A 25,971-nucleotide genomic window follows, 5' to 3' on the forward strand; every position below is an offset into this window, starting at 1 on the left:
ACAACTCATGCAATTCCCTCTTGGCGCCCACAAAATTGGTTCCGTTGCAGAAAACAACTCCTCTGGAACACCCCTTTGGGATACGAATCTGTGCAGTGCAGCAATGAACGCATCCAGCTCATTGCTTCTCTTCTCCTTCGGTGCTTTCAATTTGTTGCCAAATTGATCATGGTAGGCCGGTCACATAAAAAGCTCAAATCAAAATTTTTCTTCGAGCTGTCATGACACAGCCCGAACATCCTCCCCCAGGCGTTGACTCAAGATGAAGAATTATCCAAGACTGGGAGCGGTGCAAGTTTGTGTATAGGACGCTTCACACCTGGTCCGGATATCAGCAACTCGAATAAATCCATCCGTTCCAGAATAAACCTTATGGATTACTCCCAGCTTCCAAACGTGAGATGGTAAGTTATCCTCCTTTACGATTACCACCATCCCAGGGCGAATGTTGGAGAATTTCTTGGTCCACTTACTTCTTACCTGTAGTTCCATTAGATACTCACGATACCAACGTTTCCAGAAATTGTTTCGAAGTACCTGCACGTACTGCCATCGCGACAGCCTGTTGATTGGGATCTCCTCGTACGTTGGCTCCGGTATTGCCGTTAAAGGACGACCGATCTTAAAGTGACCAGGAGTCAGTGGTTCGGGGTCTGTAGCATCTTCCGAATGTGCATACAGAGACCGTGAATTCAGCAAGGCCTTGATTTGACAAAGCAGCGTCGAAAACTCCATCAAGTTGAGTGAAGCAGTGTCATAAATCCTTTTCAAAATTGAGTTGGTGCTCTATCATATCCCTTTACCGGAGCAGCCTTTCTACTGGTTTGCTTGATTAAAAAAGGGCCGGCTCCAACCCCACCTGTTGGAATGCTGGAGCGCACAGACGGAAGGTCTCCCATGAATTTTTCTGCAGCAGTGGGATTAACCTTGAAGCATTTAACGTAATCACGCGTAATTTTAAGTACCGTAGATCGTCCATTAATAATCTTATATTGTCTTCGCAGGGTTGCTAGCAAAGCAGTTGGTCCGATGTGCAGATTCTCGCGGTGGATGCACCGCATATAACTTTGAACCACGGGGCTTCTATTTGGCAAGATCCACTGATGCTTGCTCAGGTACGGTAATTGCGAATGGCGCAGACGACCACCAGCTCGCAATAGCTCACCATCAAAAAAGGGGTTCAAGGATTTAAGCTTCTTGGAGGACTCACCTGATTTCATTCTCACGATCTCTTCTGCAAACTCTTGACGCTGTACCACAAATACTATTACCTTCATTGCATCTTGCATCTCAGGTATAATTGGAAATGTCGATAGCACACGCTTCTCCTTAATTCTTTCTTTCTTGTAAACACAGGTAACAGTTCAAGTTCCACTGTGGTATTGACGAAAACCGTGGTCTTGAGTTCGGGAATATCTTCATCTGGCAACGGTTCAGGAACATCCATTTGGCATTCTTCACTTCTCAAAAACATTGGTCCGTTCCACCACAGATCACTTGTGGCCAAAATTTCGGCAGAAAGCCCACGGGACACTATATCAGCAGGATTTTCTGCAGTGTTCACATACTTCCACGAAAAATAATTTCCGCTAGAAGTAATCTCACCAACTCTATTTCTTACAAACACTTCCAGCTGTTCGAGATTTTTCTTCAGCCAGGCTAACACGATTTGGCTTTCTAAACTCAACACTATTTTCCGGAAGGGTAGTTTCAAAGTTTCCAACACTTTCTTCACTAGACGATGCAACAACACAGCTGCCAAGAGTTCTTTTCGTGGAACCGTCAGTACTGGCTTCGGCACTATCTTCAACTTTGCAGTCAAAATCTTCACCTCATGGGACTTTCCAAGAACAAATGATCTTATGTAAACGCATGCTCCGTAAGCTTCCAAGGACGCATCTCCGAACCCATTGATCTCAAAGGCAGTAGCATCAGATGACACCACTCGACGAGGGATTCGGATCTTCTTCACACCACTTAAGCACTTCAAGAAGTATTCCCAATTTTTAACCAATTCACTGTTTAATTCTTCGTCCTAATCGATCTTCTCACTCCAAACGTTCTTCAACAGCATCTTCCCAACGACAATCACCGGTGCAGCTAACCCCAGAGGGTCGAACATACTTGCAACTAACGACAGTACTTGGCGCTTCGTCGGCTTTGTTATCTCAGGAAATGGCTTTGCAACGAAGATCAGTTCATCCGAGGACGGGTTCCACAGCAGACCAAGTGTTTTGATCACTTCGTTCACTCCAGTTCCTTTTAATGTTCACCAATTCTTCACGATCAACTTCTGGTATATGCTCGACTAGATCTGGACAGTTTGAAGCCCACTTGTGCAAATGAAATCCACCTGCCTCCAAGAGATGGATGAGCTGCGACTGTGCTTCTGCGACATTATCTACATAAAAACAGTTCTTGACAATTTTGGCTGCCAATGGAAAATTGTGCCCTTCATCGAGTGCTACCTGTAGTAATACTCTTGTTGCTAGGAAAGGTGCTGAAGCAGTGCCATAGCTTACGGTTTTTAACTCCAGCACACGAAGTGGACGCGACGGATCCAATCTGAAGAATACTCGATGAAGACATCTGTGTACCTTATCAACACTTGACGATACATCTTTGGTACATCCGTAGTCAGGAAATAACATGGAATTCGGAATCGAAGAGTTATCTCATTCAAAGAACACTGATTAAGCGATCCTATCTTCATGACATCATTCAACCTTTGCCGATGCACCACTTGGTAGTAGTATTCGACGGACGCAGTAGGTGGTGTAGGTAGGTACCACGCACCATACTTAACTTCTTCACTCTCGTTAATTTCTTCACAGTGACCAAGCTGCTCGTACTCAGTCATGAACTCGATGTATTGTTGCTTCTAATTCGGATCTTGTGCAAACCGTCTCTCCACGATGTGAAACCTCTTGAAAGCCAGTGAACGGGAACTTCTTAACTTACTGACATTCTCATTGAGAGGCAATTGGACGACGTACCTCCCAGTTTCGTTACGACGGTGTGTTTCTTGAAAATGTTGCTCACACTCTATAGCTTCCGAGGATGGTTCCACACTTGCAACTTCTTCAATTTCCCAGAACCTCTTGACAGTTCGATCCAACTCCTCAAGCGTAAGTGAATGTGAATGGACCACTGCATCGGACATTGTGTCATTACAAACCCCACCAACCACCCAGCCCAGTTGGGTTTCTCGCAGACTTGGGAGATGATCAGCCAAATGCATTTCTCCTGGCAGTAGCAATTTTAAAAACAGCTGATTTCTGAGCAACATATCTACCTTTCCAGTCTCGTAGAACATTGGATCATCCCATGGACATACATTCACCGTGGAAGATGGCAAATCCGCCGTTACTCTTTCAGTCACCAAACACTTCACGTTGCCATTGAAACCAGAATACCTTGAACGAATCTACACCACGCAACTGCTTGACGCATGGCTCTTCGTGTTCACTTCTGCAACGACGACGTTGGAAGGAAACCGCTTCAAACCCAGGAACTCTATCATTGGCTTGCAAATCAATTTAACTTGTGACACACTGTCCAATAAAACGCGACCCGGGTGGCTTTTTTGATTTTCATCGATGACATCCACCACTGCTGTAAGAAGTAGCACTGGCAACTCGCGGATGTTGCTTCTTCTGGTGGCTTCGGCGGTGGTTCTTCTGTCTTATGCGGTTGGGTCGATGGCTTGGAGGCTTATTACGGATGTCACTTCACGGTGAAAACTTGTCACTTGTCGTCACGTCACGGTGAAGTGATTTCCATTTGATTTTCACGGCAATCACGGCTCTTATTTATTTAAGCCTATTCTGCGCGGCGTGTGAGGTCCAACCGCAGAAGACAGAAGAACCACCGCCGAAGCCACCAGAAGAAGCAACATCCGCCAGTTGCCAGTGCTACTTCTTACAGCAGTGGTGGATGTCATCGATGAAAATCAAAAAAGCCACCCGTGTCGCGTTTTCAACATCCTCCCCCAGGCGTTGACTCAAGATGATCTTCCTTTTTGTTATTTGCTCCTTGAACAGGTTGGACAACTCATGCAATTCCCTCTTGGCGCCCACAAAATTGGTTCCGTTGCAGAAAACAACTCCTCTGGAACACCCCTTTGGGATACGAATCTGTGCAGTGCAGCAATGAACGCATCCAGCTCATTGCTTCTCTTCTCCTTCGGTGCTTTCAATTTGTTGCCAAATTGATCATGGTAGGCCGGTCACATAAAAAGCTCAAATCAAAATTTTTCTTCGAGCTGTCATGACACAGCCCGAACATCCTCCCCCAGGCGTTGACTCAAGATGAAGAATTATCCAAGACTGGGAGCGGTGCAAGTTTGTGTATAGGACGCTTCACACCTGGTCCGGATATCAGCAACTCGAATAAATCCATCCGTTCCAGAATAAACCTTATGGATTACTCCCAGCTTCCAAACGTGAGATGGTAAGTTATCCTCCTTTACGATTACCACCATCCCAGGGCGAATGTTGGAGAATTTCTTGGTCCACTTACTTCTTACCTGTAGTTCCATTAGATACTCACGATACCAACGTTTCCAGAAATTGTTTCGAAGTACCTGCACGTACTGCCATCGCGACAGCCTGTTGATTGGGATCTCCTCGTACGTTGGCTCCGGTATTGCCGTTAAAGGACGACCGATCTTAAAGTGACCAGGAGTCAGTGGTTCGGGGTCTGTAGCATCTTCCGAATGTGCATACAGAGACCGTGAATTCAGCAAGGCCTTGATTTGACAAAGCAGCGTCGAAAACTCCATCAAGTTGAGTGAAGCAGTGTCATAAATCCTTTTCAAAATTGAGTTGGTGCTCTATCATACCCTTTACCGGAGCAGCCTTTCTACTGGTTTGCTTGATTAAAAAAGGGCCGGCTCCAACCCCACCTGTTGGAATGCTGGAGCGCACAGACGGAAGGTCTCCCATGAATTTTTCTGCAGCAGTGGGATTAACCTTGAAGCATTTAACGTAATCACGCGTAATTTTAAGTACCGTAGATCGTCCATTAATAATCTTATATTGTCTTCGCAGGGTTGCTAGCAAAGCAGTTGGTCCGATGTGCAGATTCTCGCGGTGGATGCACCGCATATAACTTTGAACCACGGGGCTTCTATTTGGCAAGATCCACTGATGCTTGCTCAGGTACGGTAATTGCGAATGGCGCAGACGACCACCAGCTCGCAATAGCTCACCATCAAAAAAGGGGTTCAAGGATTTAAGCTTCTTGGAGGACTCACCTGATTTCATTCTCACGATCTCTTCTGCAAACTCTTGACGCTGTACCACAAATACTATTACCTTCATTGCATCTTGCATCTCAGGTATAATTGGAAATGTCGATAGCACACGCTTCTCCTTAATTCTTTCTTTCTTGTAAACACAGGTAACAGTTCAAGTTCCACTGTGGTATTGACGAAAACCGTGGTCTTGAGTTCGGGAATATCTTCATCTGGCAACGGTTCAGGAACATCCATTTGGCATTCTTCACTTCTCAAAAACATTGGTCCGTTCCACCACAGATCACTTGTGGCCAAAATTTCGGCAGAAAGCCCACGGGACACTATATCAGCAGGATTTTCTGCAGTGTTCACATACTTCCACGAAAAATAATTTCCGCTAGAAGTAATCTCACCAACTCTATTTCTTACAAACACTTCCAGCTGTTCGAGATTTTTCTTCAGCCAGGCTAACACGATTTGGCTTTCTAAACTCAACACTATTTTCCGGAAGGGTAGTTTCAAAGTTTCCAACACTTTCTTCACTAGACGATGCAACAACACAGCTGCCAAGAGTTCTTTTCGTGGAACCGTCAGTACTGGCTTCGGCACTATCTTCAACTTTGCAGTCAAAATCTTCACCTCATGGGACTTTCCAAGAACAAATGATCTTATGTAAACGCATGCTCCGTAAGCTTCCAAGGACGCATCTCCGAACCCATTGATCTCAAAGGCAGTAGCATCAGATGACACCACTCGACGAGGGATTCGGATCTTCTTCACACCACTTAAGCACTTCAAGAAGTATTCCCAATTTTTAACCAATTCACTGTTTAATTCTTCGTCCTAATCGATCTTCTCACTCCAAACGTTCTTCAACAGCATCTTCCCAACGACAATCACCGGTGCAGCTAACCCCAGAGGGTCGAACATACTTGCAACTAACGACAGTACTTGGCGCTTCGTCGGCTTTGTTATCTCAGGAAATGGCTTTGCAACGAAGATCAGTTCATCCGAGGACGGGTTCCACAGCAGACCAAGTGTTTTGATCACTTCGTTCACTCCAGTTCCTTTTAATGTTCACCAATTCTTCACGATCAACTTCTGGTATATGCTCGACTAGATCTGGACAGTTTGAAGCCCACTTGTGCAAATGAAATCCACCTGCCTCCAAGAGATGGATGAGCTGCGACTGTGCTTCTGCGACATTATCTACATAAAAACAGTTCTTGACAATTTTGGCTGCCAATGGAAAATTGTGCCCTTCATCGAGTGCTACCTGTAGTAATACTCTTGTTGCTAGGAAAGGTGCTGAAGCAGTGCCATAGCTTACGGTTTTTAACTCCAGCACACGAAGTGGACGCGACGGATCCAATCTGAAGAATACTCGATGAAGACATCTGTGTACCTTATCAACACTTGACGATACATCTTTGGTACATCCGTAGTCAGGAAATAACATGGAATTCGGAATCGAAGAGTTATCTCATTCAAAGAACACTGATTAAGCGATCCTATCTTCATGACATCATTCAACCTTTGCCGATGCACCACTTGGTAGTAGTATTCGACGGACGCAGTAGGTGGTGTAGGTAGGTACCACGCACCATACTTAACTTCTTCACTCTCGTTAATTTCTTCACAGTGACCAAGCTGCTCGTACTCAGTCATGAACTCGATGTATTGTTGCTTCTAATTCGGATCTTGTGCAAACCGTCTCTCCACGATGTGAAACCTCTTGAAAGCCAGTGAACGGGAACTTCTTAACTTACTGACATTCTCATTGAGAGGCAATTGGACGACGTACCTCCCAGTTTCGTTACGACGGTGTGTTTCTTGAAAATGTTGCTCACACTCTATAGCTTCCGAGGATGGTTCCACACTTGCAACTTCTTCAATTTCCCAGAACCTCTTGACAGTTCGATCCAACTCCTCAAGCGTAAGTGAATGTGAATGGACCACTGCATCGGACATTGTGTCATTACAAACCCCACCAACCACCCAGCCCAGTTGGGTTTCTCGCAGACTTGGGAGATGATCAGCCAAATGCATTTCTCCTGGCAGTAGCAATTTTAAAAACAGCTGATTTCTGAGCAACATATCTACCTTTCCAGTCTCGTAGAACATTGGATCATCCCATGGACATACATTCACCGTGGAAGATGGCAAATCCGCCGTTACTCTTTCAGTCACCAAACACTTCACGTTGCCATTGAAACCAGAATACCTTGAACGAATCTACACCACGCAACTGCTTGACGCATGGCTCTTCGTGTTCACTTCTGCAACGACGACGTTGGAAGGAAACCGCTTCAAACCCAGGAACTCTATCATTGGCTTGCAAATCAATTTAACTTGTGACACACTGTCCAATAAAACGCGACACGGGTGGCTTTTTTGATTTTCATCGATGACATCCACCACTGCTGTAAGAAGTAGCACTGGCAACTCGCGGATGTTGCTTCTTCTGGTGGCTTCGGCGGTGGTTCTTCTGTCTTATGCGGTTGGGTCGATGGCTTGGAGGCTTATTACGGATGTCACTTCACGGTGAAAACTTGTCACTTGTCGTCACGTCACGGTGAAGTGATTTCCATTTGATTTTCACGGCAATCACGGCTCTTATTTAAGCCTATTCTGCGCGGCGTGTGAGGTCCAACCGCAGAAGACAGAAGAACCACCGCCGAAGCCACCAGAAGAAGCAACATCCGCCAGTTGCCAGTGCTACTTCTTACAGCAGTGGTGGATGTCATCGATGAAAATCAAAAAAGCCACCCGTGTCGCGTTTTCGAACATCCTCCCCCAGGCGTTGACTCAAGATGATCTTCCTTTTTGTTATTTGCTCCTTGAACAGGTTGGACAACTCATGCAATTCCCTCTTGGCGCCCACAAAATTGGTTCCGTTGCAGAAAACAACTCCTCTGGAACACCCCTTTGGGATACGAATCTGTGCAGTGCAGCAATGAACGCATCCAGCTCATTGCTTCTCTTCTCCTTCGGTGCTTTCAATTTGTTGCCAAATTGATCATGGTAGGCCGGTCACATAAAAAGCTCAAATCAAAATTTTTCTTCGAGCTGTCATGACACAGTCCGAACATCCTCCCCCAGGCGTTGACTCAAGATGAAGAATTATCCAAGACTGGGAGCGGTGCAAGTTTGTGTATAGGACGCTTCACACCTGGTCCGGATATCAGCAACTCGAATAAATCCATCCGTTCCAGAATAAACCTTATGGATTACTCCCAGCTTCCAAACGTGAGATGGTAAGTTATCCTCCTTTACGATTACCACCATCCCAGGGCGAATGTTGGAGAATTTCTTGGTCCACTTACTTCTTACCTGTAGTTCCATTAGATACTCACGATACCAACGTTTCCAGAAATTGTTTCGAAGTACCTGCACGTACTGCCATCGCGACAGCCTGTTGATTGGGATCTCCTCGTACGTTGGCTCCGGTATTGCCGTTAAAGGACGACCGATCTTAAAGTGACCAGGAGTCAGTGGTTCGGGGTCTGTAGCATCTTCCGAATGTGCATACAGAGACCGTGAATTCAGCAAGGCCTTGATTTGACAAAGCAGCGTCGAAAACTCCATCAAGTTGAGTGAAGCAGTGTCATAAATCCTTTTCAAAATTGAGTTGGTGCTCTATCATATCCCTTTACCGGAGCAGCCTTTCTACTGGTTTGCTTGATTAAAAAAGGGCCGGCTCCAACCCCACCTGTTGGAATGCTGGAGCGCACAGACGGAAGGTCTCCCATGAATTTTTCTGCAGCAGTGGGATTAACCTTGAAGCATTTAACGTAATCACGCGTAATTTTAAGTACCGTAGATCGTCCATTAATAATCTTATATTGTCTTCGCAGGGTTGCTAGCAAAGCAGTTGGTCCGATGTGCAGATTCTCGCGGTGGATGCACCGCATATAACTTTGAACCACGGGGCTTCTATTTGGCAAGATCCACTGATGCTTGCTCAGGTACGGTAATTGCGAATGGCGCAGACGACCACCAGCTCGCAATAGCTCACCATCAAAAAAGGGGTTCAAGGATTTAAGCTTCTTGGAGGACTCACCTGATTTCATTCTCACGATCTCTTCTGCAAACTCTTGACGCTGTACCACAAATACTATTACCTTCATTGCATCTTGCATCTCAGGTATAATTGGAAATGTCGATAGCACACGCTTCTCCTTAATTCTTTCTTTCTTGTAAACACAGGTAACAGTTCAAGTTCCACTGTGGTATTGACGAAAACCGTGGTCTTGAGTTCGGGAATATCTTCATCTGGCAACGGTTCAGGAACATCCATTTGGCATTCTTCACTTCTCAAAAACATTGGTCCGTTCCACCACAGATCACTTGTGGCCAAAATTTCGGCAGAAAGCCCACGGGACACTATATCAGCAGGATTTTCTGCAGTGTTCACATACTTCCACGAAAAATAATTTCCGCTAGAAGTAATCTCACCAACTCTATTTCTTACAAACACTTCCAGCTGTTCGAGATTTTTCTTCAGCCAGGCTAACACGATTTGGCTTTCTAAACTCAACACTATTTTCCGGAAGGGTAGTTTCAAAGTTTCCAACACTTTCTTCACTAGACGATGCAACAACACAGCTGCCAAGAGTTCTTTTCGTGGAACCGTCAGTACTGGCTTCGGCACTATCTTCAACTTTGCAGTCAAAATCTTCACCTCATGGGACTTTCCAAGAACAAATGATCTTATGTAAACGCATGCTCCGTAAGCTTCCAAGGACGCATCTCCGAACCCATTGATCTCAAAGGCAGTAGCATCAGATGACACCACTCGACGAGGGATTCGGATCTTCTTCACACCACTTAAGCACTTCAAGAAGTATTCCCAATTTTTAACCAATTCACTGTTTAATTCTTCGTCCTAATCGATCTTCTCACTCCAAACGTTCTTCAACAGCATCTTCCCAACGACAATCACCGGTGCAGCTAACCCCAGAGGGTCGAACATACTTGCAACTAACGACAGTACTTGGCGCTTCGTCGGCTTTGTTATCTCAGGAAATGGCTTTGCAACGAAGATCAGTTCATCCGAGGACGGGTTCCACAGCAGACCAAGTGTTTTGATCACTTCGTTCACTCCAGTTCCTTTTAATGTTCACCAATTCTTCACGATCAACTTCTGGTATATGCTCGACTAGATCTGGACAGTTTGAAGCCCACTTGTGCAAATGAAATCCACCTGCCTCCAAGAGATGGATGAGCTGCGACTGTGCTTCTGCGACATTATCTACATAAAAACAGTTCTTGACAATTTTGGCTGCCAATGGAAAATTGTGCCCTTCATCGAGTGCTACCTGTAGTAATACTCTTGTTGCTAGGAAAGGTGCTGAAGCAGTGCCATAGCTTACGGTTTTTAACTCCAGCACACGAAGTGGACGCGACGGATCCAATCTGAAGAATACTCGATGAAGACATCTGTGTACCTTATCAACACTTGACGATACATCTTTGGTACATCCGTAGTCAGGAAATAACATGGAATTCGGAATCGAAGAGTTATCTCATTCAAAGAACACTGATTAAGCGATCCTATCTTCATGACATCATTCAACCTTTGCCGATGCACCACTTGGTAGTAGTATTCGACGGACGCAGTAGGTGGTGTAGGTAGGTACCACGCACCATACTTAACTTCTTCACTCTCGTTAATTTCTTCACAGTGACCAAGCTGCTCGTACTCAGTCATGAACTCGATGTATTGTTGCTTCTAATTCGGATCTTGTGCAAACCGTCTCTCCACGATGTGAAACCTCTTGAAAGCCAGTGAACGGGAACTTCTTAACTTACTGACATTCTCATTGAGAGGCAATTGGACGACGTACCTCCCAGTTTCGTTACGACGGTGTGTTTCTTGAAAATGTTGCTCACACTCTATAGCTTCCGAGGATGGTTCCACACTTGCAACTTCTTCAATTTCCCAGAACCTCTTGACAGTTCGATCCAACTCCTCAAGCGTAAGTGAATGTGAATGGACCACTGCATCGGACATTGTGTCATTACAAACCCCACCAACCACCCAGCCCAGTTGGGTTTCTCGCAGACTTGGGAGATGATCAGCCAAATGCATTTCTCCTGGCAGTAGCAATTTTAAAAACAGCTGATTTCTGAGCAACATATCTACCTTTCCAGTCTCGTAGAACATTGGATCATCCCATGGACATACATTCACCGTGGAAGATGGCAAATCCGCCGTTACTCTTTCAGTCACCAAACACTTCACGTTGCCATTGAAACCAGAATACCTTGAACGAATCTACACCACGCAACTGCTTGACGCATGGCTCTTCGTGTTCACTTCTGCAACGACGACGTTGGAAGGAAACCGCTTCAAACCCAGGAACTCTATCATTGGCTTGCAAATCAATTTAACTTGTGACACACTGTCCAATAAAACGCGACACGGGTGGCTTTTTTGATTTTCATCGATGACATCCACCACTGCTGTAAGAAGTAGCACTGGCAACTCGCGGATGTTGCTTCTTCTGGTGGCTTCGGCGGTGGTTCTTCTGTCTTATGCGGTTGGGTCGATGGCTTGGAGGCTTATTACGGATGTCACTTCACGGTGAAAACTTGTCACTTGTCGTCACGTCACGGTGAAGTGATTTCCATTTGATTTTCACGGCAATCACGGCTCTTATTTAAGCCTATTCTGCGCGGCGTGTGAGGTCCAACCGCAGAAGACAGAAGAACCACCGCCGAAGCCACCAGAAGAAGCAACATCCGCCAGTTGCCAGTGCTACTTCTTACAGCAGTGGTGGATGTCATCGATGAAAATCAAAAAAGCCACCCGTGTCGCGTTTTCGAACATCCTCCCCCAGGCGTTGACTCAAGATGATCTTCCTTTTTGTTATTTGCTCCTTGAACAGGTTGGACAACTCATGCAATTCCCTCTTGGCGCCCACAAAATTGGTTCCGTTGCAGAAAACAACTCCTCTGGAACACCCCTTTGGGATACGAATCTGTGCAGTGCAGCAATGAACGCATCCAGCTCATTGCTTCTCTTCTCCTTCGGTGCTTTCAATTTGTTGCCAAATTGATCATGGTAGGCCGGTCACATAAAAAGCTCAAATCAAAATTTTTCTTCGAGCTGTCATGACACAGTCCGAACATCCTCCCCCAGGCGTTGACTCAAGATGAAGAATTATCCAAGACTGGGAGCGGTGCAAGTTTGTGTATAGGACGCTTCACACCTGGTCCGGATATCAGCAACTCGAATAAATCCATCCGTTCCAGAATAAACCTTATGGATTACTCCCAGCTTCCAAACGTGAGATGGTAAGTTATCCTCCTTTACGATTACCACCATCCCAGGGCGAATGTTGGAGAATTTCTTGGTCCACTTACTTCTTACCTGTAGTTCCATTAGATACTCACGATACCAACGTTTCCAGAAATTGTTTCGAAGTACCTGCACGTACTGCCATCGCGACAGCCTGTTGATTGGGATCTCCTCGTACGTTGGCTCCGGTATTGCCGTTAAAGGACGACCGATCTTAAAGTGACCAGGAGTCAGTGGTTCGGGGTCTGTAGCATCTTCCGAATGTGCATACAGAGACCGTGAATTCAGCAAGGCCTTGATTTGACAAAGCAGCGTCGAAAACTCCATCAAGTTGAGTGAAGCAGTGTCATAAATCCTTTTCAAAATTGAGTTGGTGCTCTATCATATCCCTTTACCGGAGCAGCCTTTCTACTGGTTTGCTTGATTAAAAAAGGGCCGGTTCCAACCCCACCTGTTGGAATGCTGGAGCGCACAGACGGAAGGTCTCCCATGAATTTTTCTGCAGCAGTGGGATTAACCTTGAAGCATTTAACGTAATCACGCGTAATTTTAAGTACCGTAGATCGTCCATTAATAATCTTATATTGTCTTCGCAGGGTTGCTAGCAAAGCAGTTGGTCCGATGTGCAGATTCTCGCGGTGGATGCACCGCATATAACTTTGAACCACGGGGCTTCTATTTGGCAAGATCCACTGATGCTTGCTCAGGTACGGTAATTGCGAATGGCGCAGACGACCACCAGCTCGCAATAGCTCACCATCAAAAAAGGGGTTCAAGGATTTAAGCTTCTTGGAGGACTCACCTGATTTCATTCTCACGATCTCTTCTGCAAACTCTTGACGCTGTACCACAAATACTATTACCTTCATTGCATCTTGCATCTCAGGTATAATTGGAAATGTCGATAGCACACGCTTCTCCTTAATTCTTTCTTTCTTGTAAACACAGGTAACAGTTCAAGTTCCACTGTGGTATTGACGAAAACCGTGGTCTTGAGTTCGGGAATATCTTCATCTGGCAACGGTTCAGGAACATCCATTTGGCATTCTTCACTTCTCAAAAACATTGGTCCGTTCCACCACAGATCACTTGTGGCCAAAATTTCGGCAGAAAGCCCACGGGACACTATATCAGCAGGATTTTCTGCAGTGTTCACATACTTCCACGAAAAATAATTTCCGCTAGAAGTAATCTCACCAACTCTATTTCTTACAAACACTTCCAGCTGTTCGAGATTTTTCTTCAGCCAGGCTAACACGATTTGGCTTTCTAAACTCAACACTATTTTCCGGAAGGGTAGTTTCAAAGTTTCCAACACTTTCTTCACTAGACGATGCAACAACACAGCTGCCAAGAGTTCTTTTCGTGGAACCGTCAGTACTAGCTTCGGCACTATCTTCAACTTTGCAGTCAAAATCTTCACCTCATGGGACTTTCCAAGAACAAATGATCTTATGTAAACGCATGCTCCGTAAGCTTCCAAGGACGCATCTCCGAACCCATTGATCTCAAAGGCAGTAGCATCAGATGACACCACTCGACGAGGGATTCGGATCTTCTTCACACCACTTAAGCACTTCAAGAAGTATTCCCAATTTTTAACCAATTCACTGTTTAATTCTTCGTCCTAATCGATCTTCTCACTCCAAACGTTCTTCAACAGCATCTTCCCAACGACAATCACCGGTGCAGCTAACCCCAGAGGGTCGAACATACTTGCAACTAACGACAGTACTTGGCGCTTCGTCGGCTTTGTTATCTCAGGAAATGGCTTTGCAACGAAGATCAGTTCATCCGAGGACAGGTTCCACAGCAGACCAAGCGTTTTGATCACTTCGTTCACTCCAGTTCCTTCAATGTTCACCAATTCTTCACGATCAACTTCCGGTATATGCTCGACTAGATCTGGACAGTTTGAAGCCCACTTGTGCAAATGAAATCCACCTGCCTCCAAGAGATGGATGAGCTGCGACTGTGCTTCTGCAACATTATCTACAATTTTGGCTGCCAATGGAAAATTGTGCCCTTCATCGAGTGCTACCTATAGTAATACTCTTGTTGCTAGGAAAGGTGCTGAAGCAGTGCCATAGCTTACGGTTTTTAACTCCAGCACACGAAGTGGACGCGACGGATCCAATCTGAAGAATACTCGATGAAGACATCTGTGTACCTTATCAACACTTGACGATACATCTTTGGTACATCCGTAGTCAGGAAATAACATGGAATTCGGAATCGAAGAGTTATCTCATTCAAAGAACACTGATTAAGCGATCCTATCTTCATGACATCATTCAACCTTTGCCGATGCATCACTTGGTAGTAGTATTCGACGGACGCAGTAGGTGGTGTAGGTAGGTACCACGCACCATACTTAACTTCTTCACTCTCGTTAATTTCTTCACAGTGACCAAGCTGCTCGTACTCAGTCATGAACTCGATGTATTGTTGCTTCTAATTCGGATCTTGTGCAAACCGTCTCTCCACGATGTGAAACCTCTTGAAAGCCAGTGAACGGGAACTTCTTAACTTACTGACATTCTCATTGAGAGGCAATTGGACGACGTACCTCCCAGTTTCGTTACGACGGTGTGTTTCTTGAAAATGTTGCTCACACTCTATAGCTTCCGAGGATGGTTCCACACTTGCAACTTCTTCAATTTCCCAGAACCTCTTGACAGTTCGATCCAACTCCTCAAGCGTAAGTGAATGTGAATGGACCACTGCATCGGACATTGTGTCATTACAAACCCCACCAACCACCCAGCCCAGTTGGGTTTCTCGCAGACTTGGGAGATGATCAGCCAAATGCATTTCTCCTGGCAGTAGCAATTTTAAAAACAGCTGATTTCTGAGCAACATATCTACCTTTCCAGTCTCGTAGAACATTGGATCATCCCATGAACATACATTCACCGTGGAAGATGGCAAATCCGCCGTTACTCTTTCAGTCACCAAACACTTCACGTTGCCATTGAAACCAGAATACCTTGAACGAATCTACACCACGCAACTGCTTGACGCATGGCTCTTCGTGTTCACTTCTGCAACGACGACGTTGGAAGGAAACCGCTTCAAACCCAGGAACTCTATCATTGGCTTGCAAATCAATTTAACTTGTGACACACTGTCCAATAAAACGCGACACGGGTGGCTTTTTTGATTTTCATCGATGACATCCACCACTGCTGTAAGAAGTAGCACTGGCAACTCGCGGATGTTGCTTCTTCTGGTGGCTTCGGCGGTGGTTCTTCTGTCTTATGCGGTTGGGTCGATGGCTTGGAGGCTTATTACGGATGTCACTTCACGGTGAAAACTTGTCACTTGTCGTCACGTCACGGTGAAGTGATTTCCATTTGATTTTCACGGCAATCACGGCTCTTATTTATTTAAGCCTATTCTGCGCGGCGTGTGAGGTCCAACCGCAGAAGACAGAAGAACCACCGCCGAAGCCACCAGAAGAAGCAACATCCGCCAGTTGCCAGTGCTACTTCTTACAGCAGTGGTGGATGTCATCGATGAAAATCAAAAAAGCCACCCGTGTCGCGTTTTCGAACATCCTCCCCCAGGCGTTGACTCAAGATGATCTTCCTTTTTGTTATTTGCTCCTTGAACAGGTTGGACAACTCATGCAATTCCCTCTTGGCGCCCACAAAATTGGTTCCGTTGCAGAAAACAACTCCTCTGGAACACCCCTTTGGGATACGAATCTGTGCAGTGCAGCAATGAACGCATCCAGCTCATTGCTTCTCGTCTCCTTCGGTGCTTTCAATTTGTTGCCAAATTGATCATGGTAGGCCGGTCACATAAAAAGCTCAAATCAAAATTTTTCTTCGAGCTGTCATGACACAGCCCGAACATCCTCCCCCAGGCGTTGACTCAAGATGAAGAATTATCCAAGACTGGGAGCGGTGCAAGTTTGTGTATAGGACGCTTCACACCTGGTCCGGATATCAGCAACTCGAATAAATCCATCCGTTCCAGAATAAACCTTATGGATTACTCCCAGCTTCCAAACGTGAGATGGTAAGTTATCCTCCTTTACGATTACCACCATCCCAGGGCGAATGTTGGAGAATTTCTTGGTCCACTTACTTCTTACCTGTAGTTCCATTAGATACTCACGATACCAACGTTTCCAGAAATTGTTTCGAAGTACCTGCACGTACTGCCATCGCGACAGCCTGTTGATTGGGATCTCCTCGTACGTTGGCTCCGGTATTGCCGTTAAAGGACGACCGATCTTAAAGTGACCAGGAGTCAGTGGTTCGGGGTCTGTAGCATCTTCCGAATGTGCATACAGAGACCGTGAATTCAGCAAGGCCTTGATTTGACAAAGCAGCGTCGAAAACTCCATCAAGTTGAGTGAAGCAGTGTCATAAATCCTTTTCAAAATTGAGTTGGTGCTCTATCATATCCCTTTACCGGAGCAGCCTTTCTACTGGTTTGCTTGATTAAAAAAGGGCCGGCTCCAACCCCACCTGTTGGAATGCTGGAGCGCACAGACGGAAGGTCTCCCATGAATTTTTCTGCAGCAGTGGGATTAACCTTGAAGCATTTAACGTAATCACGCGTAATTTTAAGTACCGTAGATCGTCCATTAATAATCTTATATTGTCTTCGCAGGGTTGCTAGCAAAGCAGTTGGTCCGATGTGCAGATTCTCGCGGTGGATGCACCGCATATAACTTTGAACCACGGGGCTTCTATTTGGCAAGATCCACTGATGCTTGCTCAGGTACGGTAATTGCGAATGGCGCAGACGACCACCAGCTCGCAATAGCTCACCATCAAAAAAGGGGTTCAAGGATTTAAGCTTCTTGGAGGACTCACCTGATTTCATTCTCACGATCTCTTCTGCAAACTCTTGACGCTGTACCACAAATACTATTACCTTCATTGCATCTTGCATCTCAGGTATAATTGGAAATGTCGATAGCACACGCTTCTCCTTAATTCTTTCTTTCTTGTAAACACAGGTAACAGTTCAAGTTCCACTGTGGTATTGACGAAAACCGTGGTCTTGAGTTCGGGAATATCTTCATCTGGCAACGGTTCAGGAACATCCATTTGGCATTCTTCACTTCTCAAAAACATTGGTCCGTTCCACCACAGATCACTTGTGGCCAAAATTTCGGCAGAAAGCCCACGGGACACTATATCAGCAGGATTTTCTGCAGTGTTCACATACTTCCACGAAAAATAATTTCCGCTAGAAGTAATCTCACCAACTCTATTTCTTACAAACACTTCCAGCTGTTCGAGATTTTTCTTCAGCCAGGCTAACACGATTTGGCTTTCTAAACTCAACACTATTTTCCGGAAGGGTAGTTTCAAAGTTTCCAACACTTTCTTCACTAGACGATGCAACAACACAGCTGCCAAGAGTTCTTTTCGTGGAACCGTCAGTACTGGCTTCGGCACTATCTTCAACTTTGCAGTCAAAATCTTCACCTCATGGGACTTTCCAAGAACAAATGATCTTATGTAAACGCATGCTCCGTAAGCTTCCAAGGACGCATCTCCGAACCCATTGATCTCAAAGGCAGTAGCATCAGATGACACCACTCGACGAGGGATTCGGATCTTCTTCACACCACTTAAGCACTTCAAGAAGTATTCCCAATTTTTAACCAATTCACTGTTTAATTCTTCGTCCTAATCGATCTTCTCACTCCAAACGTTCTTCAACAGCATCTTCCCAACGACAATCACCGGTGCAGCTAACCCCAGAGGGTCGAACATACTTGCAACTAACGACAGTACTTGGCGCTTCGTCGGCTTTGTTATCTCAGGAAATGGCTTTGCAACGAAGATCAGTTCATCCGAGGACGGGTTCCACAGCAGACCAAGTGTTTTGATCACTTCGTTCACTCCAGTTCCTTTTAATGTTCACCAATTCTTCACGATCAACTTCTGGTATATGCTCGACTAGATCTGGACAGTTTGAAGCCCACTTGTGCAAATGAAATCCACCTGCCTCCAAGAGATGGATGAGCTGCGACTGTGCTTCTGCGACATTATCTACATAAAAACAGTTCTTGACAATTTTGGCTGCCAATGGAAAATTGTGCCCTTCATCGAGTGCTACCTGTAGTAATACTCTTGTTGCTAGGAAAGGTGCTGAAGCAGTGCCATAGCTTACGGTTTTTAACTCCAGCACACGAAGTGGACGCGACGGATCCAATCTGAAGAATACTCGATGAAGACATCTGTGTACCTTATCAACACTTGACGATACATCTTTGGTACATCCGTAGTCAGGAAATAACATGGAATTCGGAATCGAAGAGTTATCTCATTCAAAGAACACTGATTAAGCGATCCTATCTTCATGACATCATTCAACCTTTGCCGATGCACCACTTGGTAGTAGTATTCGACGGACGCAGTAGGTGGTGTAGGTAGGTACCACGCACCATACTTAACTTCTTCACTCTCGTTAATTTCTTCACAGTGACCAAGCTGCTCGTACTCAGTCATGAACTCGATGTATTGTTGCTTCTAATTCGGATCTTGTGCAAACCGTCTCTCCACGATGTGAAACCTCTTGAAAGCCAGTGAACGGGAACTTCTTAACTTACTGACATTCTCATTGAGAGGCAATTGGACGACGTACCTCCCAGTTTCGTTACGACGGTGTGTTTCTTGAAAATGTTGCTCACACTCTATAGCTTCCGAGGATGGTTCCACACTTGCAACTTCTTCAATTTCCCAGAACCTCTTGACAGTTCGATCCAACTCCTCAAGCGTAAGTGAATGTGAATGGACCACTGCATCGGACATTGTGTCATTACAAACCCCACCAACCACCCAGCCCAGTTGGGTTTCTCGCAGACTTGGGAGATGATCAGCCAAATGCATTTCTCCTGGCAGTAGCAATTTTAAAAACAGCTGATTTCTGAGCAACATATCTACCTTTCCAGTCTCGTAGAACATTGGATCATCCCATGGACATACATTCACCGTGGAAGATGGCAAATCCGCCGTTACTCTTTCAGTCACCAAACACTTCACGTTGCCATTGAAACCAGAATACCTTGAACGAATCTACACCACGCAACTGCTTGACGCATGGCTCTTCGTGTTCACTTCTGCAACGACGACGTTGGAAGGAAACCGCTTCAAACCCAGGAACTCTATCATTGGCTTGCAAATCAATTTAACTTGTGACACACTGTCCAATAAAACGCGACACGGGTGGCTTTTTTGATTTTCATCGATGACATCCACCACTGCTGTAAGAAGTAGCACTGGCAACTCGCGGATGTTGCTTCTTCTGGTGGCTTCGGCGGTGGTTCTTCTGTCTTATGCGGTTGGGTCGATGGCTTGGAGGCTTATTACGGATGTCACTTCACGGTGAAAACTTGTCACTTGTCGTCACGTCACGGTGAAGTGATTTCCATTTGATTTTCACGGCAATCACGGCTCTTATTTAAGCCTATTCTGCGCGGCGTGTGAGGTCCAACCGCAGAAGACAGAAGAACCACCGCCGAAGCCACCAGAAGAAGCAACATCCGCCAGTTGCCAGTGCTACTTCTTACAGCAGTGGTGGATGTCATCGATGAAAATCAAAAAAGCCACCCGTGTCGCGTTTTCGAACATCCTCCCCCAGGCGTTGACTCAAGATGATCTTCCTTTTTGTTATTTGCTCCTTGAACAGGTTGGACAACTCATGCAATTCCCTCTTGGCGCCCACAAAATTGGTTCCGTTGCAGAAAACAACTCCTCTGGAACACCCCTTTGGGATACGAATCTGTGCAGTGCAGCAATGAACGCATCCAGCTCATTGCTTCTCTTCTCCTTCGGTGCTTTCAATTTGTTGCCAAATTGATCATGGTAGGCCGGTCACATAAAAAGCTCAAATCAAAATTTTTCTTCGAGCTGTCATGACACAGTCCGAACATCCTCCCCCAGGCGTTGACTCAAGATGAAGAATTATCCAAGACTGGGAGCGGTGCAAGTTTGTGTATAGGACGCTTCACACCTGGTCCGGATATCAGCAACTCGAATAAATCCATCCGTTCCAGAATAAACCTTATGGATTACTCCCAGCTTCCAAACGTGAGATGGTAAGTTATCCTCCTTTACGATTACCACCATCCCAGGGCGAATGTTGGAGAATTTCTTGGTCCACTTACTTCTTACCTGTAGTTCCATTAGATACTCACGATACCAACGTTTCCAGAAATTGTTTCGAAGTACCTGCACGTACTGCCATCGCGACAGCCTGTTGATTGGGATCTCCTCGTACGTTGGCTCCGGTATTGCCGTTAAAGGACGACCGATCTTAAAGTGACCAGGAGTCAGTGGTTCGGGGTCTGTAGCATCTTCCGAATGTGCATACAGAGACCGTGAATTCAGCAAGGCCTTGATTTGACAAAGCAGCGTCGAAAACTCCATCAAGTTGAGTGAAGCAGTGTCATAAATCCTTTTCAAAATTGAGTTGGTGCTCTATCATATCCCTTTACCGGAGCAGCCTTTCTACTGGTTTGCTTGATTAAAAAAGGGCCGGTTCCAACCCCACCTGTTGGAATGCTGGAGCGCACAGACGGAAGGTCTCCCATGAATTTTTCTGCAGCAGTGGGATTAACCTTGAAGCATTTAACGTAATCACGCGTAATTTTAAGTACCGTAGATCGTCCATTAATAATCTTATATTGTCTTCGCAGGGTTGCTAGCAAAGCAGTTGGTCCGATGTGCAGATTCTCGCGGTGGATGCACCGCATATAACTTTGAACCACGGGGCTTCTATTTGGCAAGATCCACTGATGCTTGCTCAGGTACGGTAATTGCGAATGGCGCAGACGACCACCAGCTCGCAATAGCTCACCATCAAAAAAGGGGTTCAAGGATTTAAGCTTCTTGGAGGACTCACCTGATTTCATTCTCACGATCTCTTCTGCAAACTCTTGACGCTGTACCACAAATACTATTACCTTCATTGCATCTTGCATCTCAGGTATAATTGGAAATGTCGATAGCACACGCTTCTCCTTAATTCTTTCTTTCTTGTAAACACAGGTAACAGTTCAAGTTCCACTGTGGTATTGACGAAAACCGTGGTCTTGAGTTCGGGAATATCTTCATCTGGCAACGGTTCAGGAACATCCATTTGGCATTCTTCACTTCTCAAAAACATTGGTCCGTTCCACCACAGATCACTTGTGGCCAAAATTTCGGCAGAAAGCCCACGGGACACTATATCAGCAGGATTTTCTGCAGTGTTCACATACTTCCACGAAAAATAATTTCCGCTAGAAGTAATCTCACCAACTCTATTTCTTACAAACACTTCCAGCTGTTCGAGATTTTTCTTCAGCCAGGCTAACACGATTTGGCTTTCTAAACTCAACACTATTTTCCGGAAGGGTAGTTTCAAAGTTTCCAACACTTTCTTCACTAGACGATGCAACAACACAGCTGCCAAGAGTTCTTTTCGTGGAACCGTCAGTACTAGCTTCGGCACTATCTTCAACTTTGCAGTCAAAATCTTCACCTCATGGGACTTTCCAAGAACAAATGATCTTATGTAAACGCATGCTCCGTAAGCTTCCAAGGACGCATCTCCGAACCCATTGATCTCAAAGGCAGTAGCATCAGATGACACCACTCGACGAGGGATTCGGATCTTCTTCACACCACTTAAGCACTTCAAGAAGTATTCCCAATTTTTAACCAATTCACTGTTTAATTCTTCGTCCTAATCGATCTTCTCACTCCAAACGTTCTTCAACAGCATCTTCCCAACGACAATCACCGGTGCAGCTAACCCCAGAGGGTCGAACATACTTGCAACTAACGACAGTACTTGGCGCTTCGTCGGCTTTGTTATCTCAGGAAATGGCTTTGCAACGAAGATCAGTTCATCCGAGGACAGGTTCCACAGCAGACCAAGCGTTTTGATCACTTCGTTCACTCCAGTTCCTTCAATGTTCACCAATTCTTCACGATCAACTTCCGGTATATGCTCGACTAGATCTGGACAGTTTGAAGCCCACTTGTGCAAATGAAATCCACCTGCCTCCAAGAGATGGATGAGCTGCGACTGTGCTTCTGCAACATTATCTACAATTTTGGCTGCCAATGGAAAATTGTGCCCTTCATCGAGTGCTACCTATAGTAATACTCTTGTTGCTAGGAAAGGTGCTGAAGCAGTGCCATAGCTTACGGTTTTTAACTCCAGCACACGAAGTGGACGCGACGGATCCAATCTGAAGAATACTCGATGAAGACATCTGTGTACCTTATCAACACTTGACGATACATCTTTGGTACATCCGTAGTCAGGAAATAACATGGAATTCGGAATCGAAGAGTTATCTCATTCAAAGAACACTGATTAAGCGATCCTATCTTCATGACATCATTCAACCTTTGCCGATGCATCACTTGGTAGTAGTATTCGACGGACGCAGTAGGTGGTGTAGGTAGGTACCACGCACCATACTTAACTTCTTCACTCTCGTTAATTTCTTCACAGTGACCAAGCTGCTCGTACTCAGTCATGAACTCGATGTATTGTTGCTTCTAATTCGGATCTTGTGCAAACCGTCTCTCCACGATGTGAAACCTCTTGAAAGCCAGTGAACGGGAACTTCTTAACTTACTGACATTCTCATTGAGAGGCAATTGGACGACGTACCTCCCAGTTTCGTTACGACGGTGTGTTTCTTGAAAATGTTGCTCACACTCTATAGCTTCCGAGGATGGTTCCACACTTGCAACTTCTTCAATTTCCCAGAACCTCTTGACAGTTCGATCCAACTCCTCAAGCGTAAGTGAATGTGAATGGACCACTGCATCGGACATTGTGTCATTACAAACCCCACCAACCACCCAGCCCAGTTGGGTTTCTCGCAGACTTGGGAGATGATCAGCCAAATGCATTTCTCCTGGCAGTAGCAATTTTAAAAACAGCTGATTTCTGAGCAACATATCTACCTTTCCAGTCTCGTAGAACATTGGATCATCCCATGAACATACATTCACCGTGGAAGATGGCAAATCCGCCGTTACTCTTTCAGTCACCAAACACTTCACGTTGCCATTGAAACCAGAATACCTTGAACGAATCTACACCACGCAACTGCTTGACGCATGGCTCTTCGTGTTCACTTCTGCAACGACGACGTTGGAAGGAAACCGCTTCAAACCCAGGAACTCTATCATTGGCTTGCAAATCAATTTAACTTGTGACACACTGTCCAATAAAACGCGACACGGGTGGCTTTTTTGATTTTCATCGATGACATCCACCACTGCTGTAAGAAGTAGCACTGGCAACTCGCGGATGTTGCTTCTTCTGGTGGCTTCGGCGGTGGTTCTTCTGTCTTATGCGGTTGGGTCGATGGCTTGGAGGCTTATTACGGATGTCACTTCACGGTGAAAACTTGTCACTTGTCGTCACGTCACGGTGAAGTGATTTCCATTTGATTTTCACGGCAATCACGGCTCTTATTTATTTAAGCCTATTCTGCGCGGCGTGTGAGGTCCAACCGCAGAAGACAGAAGAACCACCGCCGAAGCCACCAGAAGAAGCAACATCCGCCAGTTGCCAGTGCTACTTCTTACAGCAGTGGTGGATGTCATCGATGAAAATCAAAAAAGCCACCCGTGTCGCGTTTTCGAACATCCTCCCCCAGGCGTTGACTCAAGATGATCTTCCTTTTTGTTATTTGCTCCTTGAACAGGTTGGACAACTCATGCAATTCCCTCTTGGCGCCCACAAAATTGGTTCCGTTGCAGAAAACAACTCCTCTGGAACACCCCTTTGGGATACGAATCTGTGCAGTGCAGCAATGAACGCATCCAGCTCATTGCTTCTCGTCTCCTTCGGTGCTTTCAATTTGTTGCCAAATTGATCATGGTAGGCCGGTCCAGCTCATTGCTTCTCGTCTCCTTCGGTGCTTTCAATTTGTTGCCAAATTGATCATGGTAGGCCGGTCACATAAAAAGCTCAAATCAAAATTTTTCTTCGAGCTGTCATGACACAGCCCGAACATCCTCCCCCAGGCGTTGACTCAAGATGAAGAATTATCCAAGACTGGGAGCGGTGCAAGTTTGTGTATAGGACGCTTCACACCTGGTCCGGATATCAGCAACTCGAATAAATCCATCCGTTCCAGAATAAACCTTATGGATTACTCCCAGCTTCCAAACGTGAGATGGTAAGTTATCCTCCTTTACGATTACCACCATCCCAGGGCGAATGTTGGAGAATTTCTTGGTCCACTTACTTCTTACCTGTAGTTCCATTAGATACTCACGATACCAACGTTTCCAGAAATTGTTTCGAAGTACCTGCACGTACTGCCATCGCGACAGCCTGTTGATTGGGATCTCCTCGTACGTTGGCTCCGGTATTGCCGTTAAAGGACGACCGATCATAAAGTGACCAGGAGTCAGTGGTTCGGGGTCTGTAGCATCTTCTGAATGTGCATACAGAGACCGTGAATTCAGCAAGGCCTGATTTGACAAAGCAGCGTCGAAAACTCCATCAAGTTGAGTGAAGCAGTGTCATAAATCCTTTTCAAAATTGAGTTGGTGCTCTTGACTCCTGCCTCCCAAAGGCCACCCATATGTGGCGAACTTGGTGGTATCATTCTCCAGCGCATTTCACGTGGTTGGTAAAATACATTTATCTTCCTTTTTGTTATTTGCTCCTTGAACAGGTTGGACAACACATGCAATTCCCTCTTGGCGCCCACAAAATTGGTTCCGTTGCAGAAAACAACTCCTCTGGAACACCCCTTTGGGATACGAATCTGTGCAGTGCAGCAATGAACGCATCCCAGGTCAGATTCTCCACCACCTCCAAATGAATCCCCTTGGTCACCATGCACACGAATACGCAAACATATCCCTTTACCGGAGCAGCCTTTCTACTGGTTTGCTTGATTAAAAAAGGGCCGGCAAAGTCCAACCCCACCTGTTGGAATGCTGGAGCGCACAGACGGAAGGTCTCCCATGAATTTTTCTGCAGCAGTGGGATTAACCTTGAAGCATTTAACGTAATCACGCGTAAGTTTAAGTACCGTAGATCGTCCATTAATAATCTAATATTGTCTTCGCAGGGTTGCTAGCAAAGCAGTTGGTCCGATGTGCAGATTCTCGCGGTGGATGCACCGCATATAACTTTGAACCACGGGGCTTCTATTTGGCAAGATCCACTGATGCTTGCTCAGGTACGGTAATTGCGAATGGCGCAGACGACCACCAGCTCGCAATAGCTCACCATCAAAAAAGGGGTTCAAGGATTTAAGCTTCTTGGAGGACTCACCTGATTTCATTCTCACGATCTCTTCTGCAAACTCTTGACGCTGTACCACAAATACTATTACCTTCATTGCATCTTGCATCTCAGGTATAATTGGAAATGTCGATAGCACACGCTTCTCCTTAATTCTTTCTTTCTTGTAAACACA

The 25,971-nt window shown here is 45.6% G+C and overlaps 6 long non-coding RNA genes across 12 annotated transcripts in view; all 6 read left to right on the plus strand.

Annotated features, from left to right (window-relative positions):
• Positions 1-2,703, plus strand: LOC135701574 (uncharacterized). 3 transcript variants are annotated; one of them, XR_010517630.1, is made up of 4 exons: positions 1-404; positions 521-941; positions 1,005-1,993; positions 2,072-2,703. It is a non-coding gene; the product is annotated as an uncharacterized LOC135701574 (long non-coding RNA). The 3 variants fall into 3 exon arrangements; XR_010517631.1 differs by having other exon boundaries at positions 1,005-1,294; positions 1,357-2,703; XR_010517629.1 differs by having other exon boundaries at positions 1,005-2,703.
• Positions 2,704-8,028: 5,325 nt separating this feature from the next.
• Positions 8,029-10,795, plus strand: LOC135701585 (uncharacterized). 3 transcript variants are annotated; one of them, XR_010517640.1, is made up of 4 exons: positions 8,029-8,496; positions 8,613-9,033; positions 9,097-10,085; positions 10,164-10,795. It is a non-coding gene; the product is annotated as an uncharacterized LOC135701585 (long non-coding RNA). The 3 variants fall into 3 exon arrangements; XR_010517641.1 differs by having other exon boundaries at positions 9,097-9,386; positions 9,449-10,795; XR_010517639.1 differs by having other exon boundaries at positions 9,097-10,795.
• Positions 10,796-12,988: 2,193 nt separating this feature from the next.
• LOC135701575 (uncharacterized) lies at positions 12,989-13,862 on the plus strand. The gene is made up of 3 exons (XR_010517632.1): positions 12,989-13,078; positions 13,142-13,431; positions 13,494-13,862. It is a non-coding gene; the product is annotated as an uncharacterized LOC135701575 (long non-coding RNA).
• Positions 13,863-16,360: 2,498 nt separating this feature from the next.
• Positions 16,361-18,870, plus strand: LOC135701576 (uncharacterized). 3 transcript variants are annotated; one of them, XR_010517634.1, is made up of 4 exons: positions 16,361-16,571; positions 16,688-17,108; positions 17,172-18,160; positions 18,239-18,870. It is a non-coding gene; the product is annotated as an uncharacterized LOC135701576 (long non-coding RNA). The 3 variants fall into 3 exon arrangements; XR_010517635.1 differs by having other exon boundaries at positions 17,172-17,461; positions 17,524-18,870; XR_010517633.1 differs by having other exon boundaries at positions 17,172-18,870.
• A 2,193-nt stretch (positions 18,871-21,063) lies between these two features.
• Positions 21,064-21,937, plus strand: LOC135701577 (uncharacterized). Its single transcript, XR_010517636.1, has 3 exons — positions 21,064-21,153; positions 21,217-21,506; positions 21,569-21,937. It is a non-coding gene; the product is annotated as an uncharacterized LOC135701577 (long non-coding RNA).
• Positions 21,938-24,503: 2,566 nt separating this feature from the next.
• Positions 24,504-25,971, plus strand: part of LOC135701578 (uncharacterized) — a 2,578-nt gene continuing 1,110 nt past the window's right edge. Inside the window, exons 1-3 of the long non-coding RNA XR_010517637.1 lie at positions 24,504-24,714; positions 24,831-25,557; positions 25,621-25,971. The exon at positions 25,621-25,971 is cut by the window's right edge and continues 638 nt beyond it. This is a non-coding gene — a long non-coding RNA (uncharacterized LOC135701578). The remainder of the gene's footprint in view (positions 24,715-24,830; positions 25,558-25,620) is intronic.

The sequence above is a fragment of the Ochlerotatus camptorhynchus genome, unplaced genomic scaffold (assembly GCF_037179485.1).
Source record: "Ochlerotatus camptorhynchus isolate MF236.1 unplaced genomic scaffold, CSIRO-AGI_Acam_v1.1 ptg000169l, whole genome shotgun sequence".
In the NCBI taxonomy this organism is placed as follows: domain Eukaryota; kingdom Metazoa; phylum Arthropoda; class Insecta; order Diptera; family Culicidae; genus Ochlerotatus; species Ochlerotatus camptorhynchus.